At 37.1% G+C, this 10,880-nt stretch overlaps 1 pseudogene; it reads right to left on the bottom strand.

The window, feature by feature from the left end:
- Positions 1 to 5,875: 5,875 nt before the first annotated feature.
- LOC129013721 (ubiquitin-conjugating enzyme E2 C-like) lies at positions 5,876 to 8,578 on the bottom strand (annotated as a pseudogene).
- Positions 8,579 to 10,880: the final 2,302 nt, after the last annotated feature.

Here is a 10,880-nt window from a genome sequence, read left to right as displayed (position 1 = left end):
TTTTATTGTTGTTGAGCTGTAAATGTTCTTTATATATTCTAGATATTAAGTCCTTACCAATCAAATGGTTTGCAAATATTTCTTCCATTCTATAGGTTGCGTTTTACTTTCTTAATTGTTTTATTTGATGCACAGAGTTGTAAGTTTGATATAGTCCCATTTGTCTATTTTTGCTTTTATTACCTGTGTTTTTTGTATCATATCCAGGAAAGTATTGCCAAGTCCAATGTCAGGAGGCTTTCCCTCTGTGTTTTCTTCTAGGAGTTTTAAAGTTTCAGGTCTTATATTCAGGTCTATTATCTTTTTTAAGCTAATTTTTATAAATGATATATGTTAAGAATCAAATTTCATTATTTTACACTTTTCCTTTGGACTGGGTAACAGGCAGTGGTTGGAACAGTTTGGAGGGTTCAGAAAAAGATAGAAAAATGTGGGAGAGTGTGGAACTTCCCACAGACTTGTTGAATGGCTTCGCCCAAAATGCTGATAATGATATGGACAATCAAGTCCAGGCTGAGGTGGTCTCAGATGGAGATGAGGAACTTGGGAACTGGAGTAAAGGTGACTCTTGTTATGTTTTAGCAAAGAGACTGGAGGCATTTTGCTCCTGCCCCTAGAGATTTGTGGAACTTTGAACTTGAGAAAAATAATTTAGGGTATCTTGTGGAAGAAATTTCTAAGCAGGAAAGCATTCAAGTGGTGACTTGGGTGCTGTTAAAGGCATTTAGATTTTTTTTCTTTTTGAGACAGAGTTTCATTCTTGTTGGCCAGGCTGGAGTGCAGTGGCACGATCTCAGCTCACTGCAACCTCCGCCTCCTGGATTCAAGCAATTCTCCTGACTCAGCCTCCCGAGTAGCTGGGATTACAGGCATGCGCTAACACACCCGGCTAATTTTTGTATTTTTAGTAGAGACGGGGTTTTACCATGTTGGCCAGGCTGCTCTCAAACTCCTGACCTCAGGTGATCTGCCCGCCTCGGCCTCCCAAAGTCCTAGGATTACAGGTGTGAGCCACTGCACCCGGCCACTGAAATCTTTATATTCATCAATAAGGCCCACAGATCTTCCACACCGGCATTGGTACTATTCCAGAAAGCAGGCTTTGGTTACGGTCTTGCCCTCCTCAAACATCATTTGACCACATATGTGAGAATTTATTTCTGGGATATCTCTTATGTTCTATTGGTCTATATGTCTTTATGCCAGTATCATACTATTCTGATTAGTGTCAGAGTAGCAATATATTTTGAAATTGGGAAGTGTGAGACTTTCAGTTTTGTTTTTCTTTTACAAAATTATTTGGGCTATTCCTTAGGATTCTTTAGGATTCCATATACATTTTAGAAATTTTTTTCTATTTCTTCAAAGATGTCATTGAATTTTGATAAGTATTGCATTGGATCTGTAAATTTCTTTGGGTAGTATGAACATTTAACAATATTGAGTCTTCTAATCTATAAATGTGAAATATCTTTACATGTATTTATACCTTCTTTAATTTCTTTCAGCAATGTTTTGTAGTTTTCAGTATATAAGTCTTTCACCTCCTTGATTAAGCTTATTCCTAAGTATATTATTCTTTTCGATATTCTTATAAATGGGATGTTTTCCTTAATTTTCTTTTTAAATTGTTCATTGTTAGATATAGAAATAAAACTAATTTCATGTGTTGATTTTTGTACCCTGCAACTTTGCTGAATTTTTTCTTTAGTTCTAAGAGGTTTGTGTGTGTGTGTGTGTGTGTGAAATCTCTAGAATTTTCTACATATAATATTATAAACAGAAGTATTTTTACTTCTTCTACTCAGATTTAGATGCCTTTAGTTTCTTTTTTCTTGTCTAATTCCTCTAGCTAGAACTTCCAGTACTATGTTGAATAGAAGTGGCAAGAACGGGCATCTTTGTCTTGTCCCTAACCTTAGAGATAAAGCTTTCAGTTTTTCACCACTGAGTTTGATGTTGGCTGTGGGCTTTTTGTATACACTTTAATATGGTCAGATAATATCTTTCTATTGATAGTTTGTCAGGTGTTTTTATCATGAAAGGGTGTGGAATTTTTTCTAGGGCTTTTTCTGCATCAATTGAAATGATCATGTGGTTTTTGTCCTTCATTCTTTTTTCTTTTTTTACTTATATATATAGAGAGAGCAGTTGGAACATAGTGTCCTCCATTCTTTTAATGTGATATTACATTGATTGATTTTCATATGTTAAACCATCCTTGTATTCCAGGAATAAATCCCACTTGGTCATGGTGTATAAACCTTTTAATGTGTCATTGAATTTGGTTTGCTAGTATTTTGTTGAGGATTTTTGCATCAGTATTAATCAGGGATGTTTGTTTGTAGTTTTCTTTACCTGTAGTATCTTTGTCTAATTTTGGAATCAGAGTAATGTTGGTCTCATCAAATTCCTTTTTCTTCAATTTTTTAAAAAAGCTTGCAAATAATTTATATTAATTCTTTTTTAAGTGTTTGGTAGAATTCTCCAGTGAAGCCACCTGGTCCTGGGCTTTTCTATGTGGGAAAGTTTTTGGTTAGTGATTTAATCTCTCTACTAGCTTTACATCTGTTCAGATTTTTTATTTCTTCACGATTCAATATTGGTAGCTTGCATGTTTCTAGAGATTTCTCTATTTCTTCTAGGCTATCAAATTTGTTGGCATTTGTCTCAAAACACTTCTCAATTTCTCTCGTGATTTCTTCATTGATCTATTAGTTGTTCAAGAGTGTATTGTTTAATTTCCCCATATTTGTGATCTACCCATTTTCCTTTTGCTGTTGATTTCTAGTTTTATTCCAACATAATCAGAAAAGACTGTTGGTATGATTTCAATTTTCTTAAATTTAAGATTTGTTTTGTGGCCTAACATGTGATCTATCCTGAAGAATGTTCCGTGTGAGTTTGAGAAGAACATTTATTCTGCAGTTCTTAGAGTATTCTGTATATGTCTGTAGGTCCAACTGGTCTATAATGTTGTTCAAGTTCCTTTTTTTTTTTTTTTTTGAGATGGAATCTCACTCTTGTCACCCAGGCTGGAGTGTAATGTCACAATCTCGGCTCACTGCAACCTCCGCTTCCTGGGTTCAAGCCATTCTCCAGCCTCAGCCTCCTGAGTAGCTGGGATTATGGGCACCCACCACCACACCTGGCTAATTTTTGTATTTTTAGTAGAGACGGGGTTTCACCATGTTGGCCAGCCTGGTCTCAAACTCCTGACCTCAGGTGATCCACCCGCCTCAGCCTCCCAAAGCGCTGGGATTATAGACGTGAGCCACAACACCCGGCCCAAGTTATCTGTTTCTTTATTAATTTTCTGTCTGGTTATTCTATGCGTTATTGAAAGCAAGGTATTAAAATCTCCTTCTATTACTGTGTTACTGCCTATTTGTCCCTTCAATTCTTTCAACATTTGCTTCATATATTTGAGTGAGCTACTGTTAGATATATATATGTAATTGTTATATGACTGGAAAATTGATTCTTGCTTTTTTTTATTTGAGAAGGAGTCTCACTCTCACCCAGGCTGGAGTGCAGTGGCTTGATCTTGGCTCACTGCATCCTCTCTCTCCCAGGTTCAAGTGATTCTCCTGCCTCAGCCTCCTGAGTAGCTGGGACTACAAGAGTCCACCATCATGCCCAGCTAATTTTTTTTTGTATTTTTGTAGAGACAGGGTTTTGCCATGTTGGCCAGGCTGGTCTCAAACTCCTGTCCACAGGTGATCAGCCCACCTCAGCCTCCCAAAATGCTGAGATTATAGGCCTGAGCCACTGCGCCCAGCTGAAAATTGATTCTTTTATTGTTATATGTTCATTTTTGTCTCTTGTGACAGTTTTTGTCTTAGAGTCTATTTTGTCTGATATAAATTGGCCAGCACTGCTCTCTTTTGGTTGCAATTTGCATATAATATCTTTATCCATGCTTTCACTTGCAGCCTGATATGGTTTGTCTCTGTGTCCCCATCCAGATCTCACCTTGAATTGTAATAATCCCCACGTGTCAAGGGCAGGACCAGGTGGAGGTAATTGGATCATGGGGACGGTTTCCCCCATATTCTCATGGTAATGAGTGAGCCTTACGAGATCTGATGGTTTTATAAGCATCTACCATTTCCCCTGCTTGCATTCACTCTGTCCTGCTACCCTGAAAAGAAGGTGCCTGCTTCTCCTTTGCCTTTCACCGTGATTGTAAGTTTCCTGAGGTCTCTCCAGCAATGAAGAACTGTGAGTCAATTAAACCTCTTTTCTTTATAAATTACCCAGTCTTGGGTATTTCTTCATAACACTGTGAGAATGAACTAATACGCAGCCTATATGTGTCTTTATATCTAAGGTGAGTGGGTCTTGAGGTTCTGAAAAATCTATTGAACCACTCTATTTCTTTTTTCTTTCTTTTTTTTTTTTGTTTTTTGTTTGTTTGTTTGTTTGTTTTTGAGATGGAGTCTTGCTCTGTCACCCAGATTGGAGTGCAGTGGCACGGTCTCAGCTCACTGCAACCTCCGCCTCCCAAGTTCAAGCTATTCTCCTGCCTCATCCTACTGAGTAGCTGGGATTACAGGTGCACACCACCATGCCCTGCTAATTTTTTATATTTTTGGTAGAGATGGGGGTTTCATCATGTTGGCCAGGCTGGTCTCGAACTCCTGACCTCAGGTGATCTGCCCGTCCTGGCCTCCCAAAATGCTGGGAATACAGGTGTGAGCCATCACACTCGGCCCTCTATTTCTTTGGATTTACATATATAAAAATTACTGACAGGAAAGGACTTACTTTGCCATTTTGTTGATTGTTTTTTGTATACCTTGCAGTTATTTTGTCCCTTTTCCTTTCTCATTAGGTTTTGTTAATTTTTTTTTTAGTGACAAGTTTGATTCCTTTCTCATTTTCTTCTGTATATCTTCTACAGATATTTCCTTTGTGATTACCATGGGGATTAAGTATAATACCTTATCATTGTAGCCATTTATTTTAAACTGACAAAAACTTAATATCAATTACATACGAAATTTTACATCTCCCCTACTTTATGTTATTTATTTCACAAATTGCATATTTTTATATTTTATGTTCATTAACATAGTTTGATAATTATAGTTCTGTTTATACTTTTTCAAATTTTATACCAGGATTAAATGTGATTTATGTACCACCATTAGAATATTATAGGATTCTGTACTTTTCCATATACCTCCCTTTACTGAGCACTTCATATTTTTTATGCTGTTGTGTTGCTGTCAAGTGTCCTTTTGTTTCAACTTGAAGAACTCCCTTTAGCATTTTTTTGTAAGGTAGATTTAGTGTGGATAAACACCTTCAGCTTTTATTTTTCTGGGAAGGTCTTTATTTCACCTTCATTTTTTTTTTAATAACCAAAATGTATTTATTTAATATACATCACAATGGCTCAACCGAGGCTTAATTTAAAAGACAAAAACAAAACAAAAATAATACCACAGCTGAAGATGCAGAGTCCTATACAGAAATCAGACAGGACAGACCATAGAAGGAAAACTTAAAAAGGCAACACAAAGATAGGCAGGGAAGCCAGGCGTGGTGGCTCATGCTTGTAATCCCAACACTTTGGGAGGCCAAGGCGGGCAGATCACCTGAGGTCAGGAGTTTGTGACCAGCCTGACCAACGTGGTGAAACCTTGTCTCTACTAAAAATATCAAAATTAGCCGGGCGTGGTGGCAGGCACTTGTAATCCCAGCTACTCGGGAGGCTGAGGCACGAGAATCGTTTGAACCTGGGAGGTGGAGGTTGCAGTGAGCTGAGATCTCACCACTGCACTCCAGCCTGGGCAACAGAGCGAGACTCCATCTCAAAAAAAAAAAAGAAAAAAAAAAAAAAAAAGGACAGTCTGGGCAGCCTGGGTCAGGGGTCCTAGCTGGTAACCTACTTTGAATAGGTTTCTTGCAGGTAAAAGCTGTAGGGTTTTTCCAGAACTCAACAGCATGCATGTTCAAAGGGCTATCAATGTTGGGTTCTCCTAGCAGGCTCTGGATGGAGACCCGAATGGTCCTGATGCCATACAGTACAGACCACTTGTCCTTCCGGATATCCAGGCATATGTTACCCTGGGTGTCTATGTTGGGGTGGTAGCAGGGTGTGAGGAACTTCACTGTGGGCTCATTGTAAGGGTAGCCACTGGGGAACTCTAGCAAGAGCTCATACCTCAGGTCCTCATATACTGTGCCAGCTGCTCCATGGATGGTCCCTACCCATTTGAAAAGGTTGTCTGATTCAAGGAAAGCAGAAATCCCTTTGTCACCAGAGATCATGAGGGTCATCAGCTCCTGCTATAGTCTTTTGCCCACAGGACTCTGGGCAGCACCCCTACTCAGCTCGGCTCTTTTATGGGTGGCGACGACACTAGTGGTGGCTGGGTTGTGGTCTTGGGAGACCACTTGGCTGCCTTCTTGTTCATTTTTGAAGAACAGTTTTGTTGGTTATAATATTCTTGGTTGACAAAAGTTTTTTTCTTCCAGCACTTTGAATATAATATCTAACTCCTTTCTAGCCTATAATGTTTCTGCTGAGAAATCAGCTGATAATCTTACAGTAGCTCCCTTGTACATACAAGTGGCTTTTCTCTTGCTATTTTCAAGACTCCCTCTTTATCCTTGACTTCTGATACATCAAACTGTCCTTGATAGTTTGATTACAATATGTCTCAGTGTGGGCATCTTTGGGTTCTTCTTAGTCAGCATCCTTCGAGCTTCTAGAATTTGGATGTCCATTTTCTTCCTTAGATTTGGAAGTTTGGGCCATTATTTCTTCAAATAAACTCTCTGCCCTTTGCTTTCTTTCTTCTTTTTAACTCCTATAACATGTATATTGATAGGTTTGATGATTTTTCATAAGTCCCTTATGCTTTCTTCACTTTTATTAATCCTTTATTCTTTTTGTTCCTGTGACTTGATCATTTCAAATTATGTCTTCGACTTCACTGATTCTTTGTTCTGCTTGATCAAGTTGTCTATTGAATCCTTCTAGTGAATTTTATAATTCAATTATTGCAATCTTCGGCTCTGGAATTTCTATTTGTTTTTTCTTCCTTAGTTTTTGTCTCTTTGATCATATTGTCACTTTGTTAATGTGTTGTTTTCTGGATTTGTTTTTAGTTGTCTATCTGTATACTCTTGTATCACATTGAAGTTCTTTAAGACAATTATTTTGAATTCTTTTTCAGGTCATTAATTGATCTCTTTGTTTAAGGTCAGTTCCTGGATATTTATTTTGTTCCTTTGATTGGGCCATTTTTCCCTATTTCTTCACGTGCCTTATTATTTTTTACTGGGATTTGTGCTTTTGAAAAACAGGCAACTCTTCAGTCTTTGTGGCCTGGCTTTATACAAGGAAAGATCTTCACTAGTCACCCAGCTAGGGATTCTGGGGGCCTCTCAAGCCTTTTCTGGGGGGATGCACCATGAAATACACCAGCTCCCCATTTGCCTTCCACCATGATTGTATGCATCTTGAGGCCCTCACCAGAAGCAGATGCCAGCACCAAGCTTCCTGTACAGCTGCAGAACTGTGAGCCAATTAGATCTCCTTTCTTATTTATGTTTGTATATATGTAGTATTTTTAGAGACAGGGTCTCTCTATGTTGCCTGGGCTGGTCTCAGACTCCTGAGCACAAGGGATCTTCTAGCCTTGGTCTCCCAAAGTGCTAGGATCACAGATGTGAGCCACCACACCAAACCTAAATATTTTTTCATTATAAATTACTCATTCTTGAGTATTTCTTTATAGCAACACAAAAATGGACTGATACATAGATCCTGCTGGGAAAGCCATGGTAGCTTTGTACAAAAGTTTTTGTAGAAAAAAATTTTGCTTACTGATTAAATTTATTTAGTACTATTTCTACTGTGTATGTTTCTGTAATTAGTATTTTTTCAGTTAACTATCTTTCACAGTTTTGTGGTGTTGAGTTGTCCAGTATGTCCTCTACTTTTCTTATTATTATTTGTGGGATTGATAGTGATGGTCCTCTTTCATTCTTGATAGTGTTATTTGTACACTCTTTGTTTTTGTCCTTGAACACTGTTACTAAAGTATATCATCTCATGAATTTTTGCAAAGAAGCAACTTTTGGTTTGGTCGATTCCTTTTATTTATGTTTGTTTTCTATGTCATTAATTTCTGTTCTTGTCATCCCTGTGTCTTTCACTCTACTTTCTTTAGATTTAATATACTTTTTCTCTGATTTCTTCAAATGGATATTTTGTTTTCCTAATTTCTTTGAATAGATAATTGCTCTTTCAGCCTTTATTCTTTCTTTATATGTTTGAAGGCTAAAAAAATCCTCTGAAGTACAACTTTAGCTGCTTCCAACAAGATTTGATATACAGTATATGGAGAGCTTTTATGTAATTAAGTGCAAATTTTTAATTACAATTCTTCTTTAAACCTTGAGTTACTTAGAAGTAAAGCTCTGTCATAAGCTCTATTTTGCCTTTCTATATATAAAGGTGGGTTTTGGTTAGTGTTTGCACAGTAAATCTTTTTTAGTCCTCTTATTCACAAGCTCCCTGTATCCTTGTGTGTTGAATGTGCACTTTGTCATTTAAAAAAAGGTAAAGTTTGTTAGGTTTTTAATACACTTTAACAAACTTTTTACTTTAATTGGATCATTTAACATTGTCTTAGTCCATTTTGTGCTGCTATAACAGAATACCAGAAAGCCGGGCGCAGTGGCTCATGCCTGTAATCCCAGCATTTTGGGAGGCTGAGGCAGGCAGATCACCTGAGGTCCGGAGTTCCAGACCAGCCTGACCAATATGATGAAACCCTGTCTCTACTAAAAATACAAAAATTAGCAGAGCATGGTGGTATGCGCCTGTAATCCCAGCTACTCGGGAGGCTGAGACAGAAGAATCGCTTGAACCTGGGAGATGGAGGTTGCAGTGAGCCAAGATCGCGCCATTGCACTCCAGCCTGGGCAACAAGACCGAAACTCTGTTTAAAAAAAAAGGGAAAAAATAGAATACCAGAGACTAGATAATTTATTTTATTTTATTTTATTTTATTTTATTTTATTTTATTTTATTTGAGACAGAGTCTTACTCTGTCACCCAAACTGAAGTGCAGTGGCACGATCTCAGCTCACTGCAACCTCTGCCTCCCAGGTTCAAGCAATTCTCATGCCTCAGCCTCCTGAGTAGCTAGGATTACAGGCACACACCACCATGCCTGGCTAATTTTTGTATTTTTAGTAGAGATGGGGTTTCACCATTTTGGCCAGGCTGTTCTTGAACTCCTGACCTCAAGTGATCCTCCCATCTCGGCCTCCCAAAGTGCTGGGGATTACAGCCATGAGCCACTGTGCCCGGCCTAGATAATTTATTTTAAAAAGAAACTTATTTCTCATAGTTCTGGAGGCTTGGAAGTCCAAGATCAAGGGCCCAGCATCTTGTGATTGCCTTTTTCCTGCTTCATAATGTGGTAGAAGGCATCACATGCATGAGAAAGGGAGAAGGGGGCAAACCAAACTCATCCTTTTGTAAGGAACCCACTTTCATGATAACTAATCATGATAATTACTCATAACATTGCCATTAATTCATGTATTAGGGCAGAGCACTCCATGACCTAATCACCTCTTAAATGTTCCACCTCTCAATGCTTTACATTGGGGAGTAAGTTTCCAACACATGAACTTTGAGGGACACATTCAAACTCTAGGAAACATATTAACAGTTCATGACAAAGCAATGCAACACACAAGTTAATGAAATTTCTAATATATTTCAATTTAAAGCTACCATCTTAATGGTGCTATTTGTCTCATTTGTTCTATGTTAATTTTTCTCTCTTTTCTTGATTCCTTTGAGAGTATTTTGGTCCATTTTTCCTTTCACTATTAAGTATGATATTTGATATGGGTGTTTTATAAATGCCTTCATCTAATTGAAGAAGTTTCCTTGTTTTTAGTTTGGTAAGTGTTTTTGTCAAGAAAAGATGTTGGAGTTTTTCAAATGATTTTTGAGATGTTCATGTGATTTTTGGTTTTTAATCTATTGTGTGATGTATTACATTAATTATTTGTAAAATGTTAAGTCAACCTTACATCTCTGCTGTAAATATCACTTGGTCATGGTGTATATTTCTTTTTATATATTGCTGAATTTGGTTTGCTATTATTTTGTTTAGAATTTTTTATATCTGTATTCATAACAGATATTGCTCTGTAGTTTTCTTGTAATGTCTCATCTGGTATTCGTATAAGGATAATAATGGCTTCATAATGAGTAGGAGAGTGTTCCCACCCCTTTTTTTAATGTGAGATATTGGCATTAATTCTCCTTTAAATGCTTGGTAGAATTCAGTGATGAAGTATTCTGGGCCTAAGATTTTCTTAGTGGGTAGTTTTTTATTACTTTGCTTCTTATAGGTATATTCAGATTGCCTATTTCTTGTGTAATCAGTTTTGGTAGTTTGTATCTTTCTAGAAATTTGTCAGTTTTATCTAATTTGTTGTTACCTAACTTGTTGGCATACAATTGTTCATAGTATTTCTTTAAAATCCCTTTTACTTCTGTAAAGTCAGTAGTAATGTCTCCTCTTTCATTCCTGATTCTAGTAATTTGAGCCCTCTTTTTTTTCTTGTTCACCCTAGAAGCTGAAAATTTCAACCTAAAAATTAAATATGTATCAATTTTGCAGATGTTTATAAAGAACGAGGTTTTGGTTTTATCAATTTTTTCTATTATTTTTATTGTCCATCTATTGTTTTTTATTCTCTATTTCATTGATTTCTATTCTAATCTTTATTATTTTCTTCCTTTAGCTTGCTTTGGGTTTAGTTTCCAGTCTCTTAAGGTGAAAGGTTAGAGTATTGATTTAAGATCTTTTTTCTGTCTTAACATAGGT

The sequence above is a fragment of the Pongo pygmaeus genome, chromosome 16 (genome assembly GCF_028885625.2).
Source record: "Pongo pygmaeus isolate AG05252 chromosome 16, NHGRI_mPonPyg2-v2.0_pri, whole genome shotgun sequence".
Lineage (NCBI taxonomy): Eukaryota > Metazoa > Chordata > Mammalia > Primates > Hominidae > Pongo > Pongo pygmaeus.
The sequence above is the reverse complement of the archived record's forward strand: the minus strand, read 5'-3'. Positions and strand labels throughout refer to the sequence as shown.